Source organism: Solanum tuberosum, unplaced genomic scaffold (assembly GCF_000226075.1).
Source record: "Solanum tuberosum cultivar DM 1-3 516 R44 unplaced genomic scaffold, SolTub_3.0 scf00227, whole genome shotgun sequence".
In the NCBI taxonomy this organism is placed as follows: domain Eukaryota; kingdom Viridiplantae; phylum Streptophyta; class Magnoliopsida; order Solanales; family Solanaceae; genus Solanum; species Solanum tuberosum.
Window position 1 is genome coordinate 268483 of NW_006239150.1, and position 2971 is coordinate 271453.

Consider the following 2971-nt stretch of genomic DNA (forward strand, 5'->3'; position numbering starts at 1 on the left):
CGGGGACTCCCGAAAGGGAAACCTCATTCCGGCCATTATCATGTAAGTAGTTATCAGTTTTCTAAATCTTCGTAAGTTTCTCCCTATATCATGTATGTAATATTATGTACTGTTATTATGAATGTTTAATATAATGTTTATATTACTATAATGTTCATATAATGTTTAAATTACTCTTAGTAAATGGTTAGTTCCTTATCTTCTTAGTAACCCTGATGGATTAATCTGTAAATACCTAGGGAGGTTGAAAGTCCGCCATGGTTGGGAAATCGAAAGGACTGTGTATCCCAGGGTGTGGTTAAAGAAGCAGGTGCTAATTTTTTGGCCTTTGCTAAAGACATTTAATATGGAAGACATAAAACTAGTGCAAAAGCTCAAACAAATGGTTAAAAATATACCAGATTTGGCCCTCCCACTAGAGACCGACTACCCAATATGAAGACAATGATTCAGGAATGAGTTTTGATTCCATAGCGCTACACAACCTGGATACCTAAGAAAATACGTAAGCAATGACATCACGAACCATTGTGATAAAGAAAACTCCACTATCAGACAAAGAAAGGACAACCCCACTACTCCAGACTCCACTATCAGACAAAGAAAGGACAACTCCACTACTCCACTAACAAAAGAAGACAAAGAAGGACCATTAAAATTTGAAAAAGCTTCACAAGCCATGTGACGATGGGGCCCAAAGAGCACCCGGCAGGTGAGAAAGTTTATTCGAATTTTGAAATCCGAATTTAAGATCCGGATCCTCAGCTATAAATAGAGGATTGAATTAGAAGAAATTGAATTATTAGAACTAAGTTTATCTGATATACAAATAGAAAAAAGTTATTATTTTTATTGGTATCAGAGCAAAAAAGTTTTGGGTACAAATTGTTTTAAAATCACAAATCAGTTAATTAATATAATATTTTATAATATATGAAAAAACACCCTTTTGCCAACCAATTAAGGTTAAATTATTGGTACTTATATAGAGAATTACAGACTAAATCTGAGTGACTAAAAATAAAAAAGACATTAAGCCTATATCTAGAAATATTAGAAACAACAGACTTAACAGACAAACTTTGTAATCACGGGGGTTTATATTCATCAAATCGACCGGCCTTAGTCAACCCAGAGTTATTAAGTGCACTAAAGTGGGAACTACATAGTATAGACAGTAATATCCAACACGCAAATAGACGCATAGTAGTCCAAATGAATTATATTAGTAAATTAGTGTTACCTTTAGGATAAGCATTCACTCTAAATATAAATAAAAATATATATGCCATTTAGAATATATAAAAAAAAGTTTAGGCCATACGAAAGGCAGGTTATAATTGACCAAGAATATCATTGGTATCTATTGAGAATAAGACAAAATTATATAGATATATACGATTTCTTGATAGAACAAAAACAACCATATTTAGAACAATTGAGATTGTACTCGGATTTATTGACACCTTCACAAATATTGTCTATACACCAGGAAATAAAACATATAGATTTACAAATACCTACTATAGGAGCTGGAATTGATCATTACAATAAAGAAATTAGAATAGAAACACAAGACTGGAAAGGTAAAACCTTATATTTAGCATAATAGGAAGTGTTAAGAAGTTAGAATATTTAGATTTAGAAGTAGTTTTAGAAAAGAAATTTCGAAGGCTAAAATTTGGGTCTTTACTTAAGTGTAATTTTGCAGAAGGAGACCATATCTTACATAGTGATAATCAACATTTAAATACTATTACAGATTTAATATTAAATCTAGCAGAACATAGTCAGTTCAAAGACAATAAATTTCTAAAGCTAATAGAGACCATAGAAACCCTGCAGCAAAAACAAACAATTCATTAGAAAAATAGAACAAAATTTTGATTTTCTAAAAAGCCAACAATTAGATATAATTTCTAAGGTACAGACCATAGTAGTAAATAAAATAATTGATAACAGTCAATTAGAACCATTAACTAACCAACTAGAAAACCTTTGTAGAGAGACAAAAGAAATTAAGAAAGAATTATGTAAACTTAAAGAGTTAACCCTTTCATGAACAGTCCTTTTTACAAAGAAGTTCTTAGAAAAACAGCACAATTTCAAGCTAACCCTGAAGGTCTATCAGATTATATTCCACCAGGTAAAACAGACTCTATAAGCGTAAAACAAAACAACTTAATAATTTTTGCTTTATTAGAATTAAATAAAAACCTAGAAGACCAAATAATAGAAATAATAAAAAATTGGATAGTTTATTAGAAAATAAAATCCCTACAAAAGAAGGTAAGCAAGAAAACGATATACAAGATTTAATAGAACAACTCAAAAGAGTTGAAATAACACCTCAACAAGACAGACTTAAAAGAAAAGATAAAACATGGAGTTTTTTTCAAACAGGAATAGAAACTCCCAAGAAAGACAAAGGACCAGTTTCTCTCAAGATAGACTAGGGAATAATATGTTGGCCCGAATAATAAATAACTAATCTAGACCTATTAGTCATCAGTTAGATGAACTAATAGACGTAGACAGAGACATAGAAATTTTTAAACAAAATAAATTAAAGTTATTAAATCCACAAGTTCTCTATAATATAGGTTTTTTCTCGTCAACAGCACATCTATACATACACTATAGAGAAGAACAGTTAAGTGTATCAGAAAACGATAGTGAGAGTATAAATTTAATTAGTAAAGAATCTATGCAAGAAATACAAAAAAGACGAATGAATATCATGTACATGGGATTGGTAGTAATTGGGCTTAAAGGTTTAACTAGAAAAAACTTGGGTACTAAAGTACTAATTACTTTATATGATAGCAGATGGTCAGAATCCAAAAGATCAATAATAGGTTTAACCGAAGTAGACATGAGTAATAATGGAGGAATATTTTATTGTAGTCCAGATTTCATGATAAATTCAAAAGAATTTGGAAAATACATAAAAATAGGCATACAAACCAAA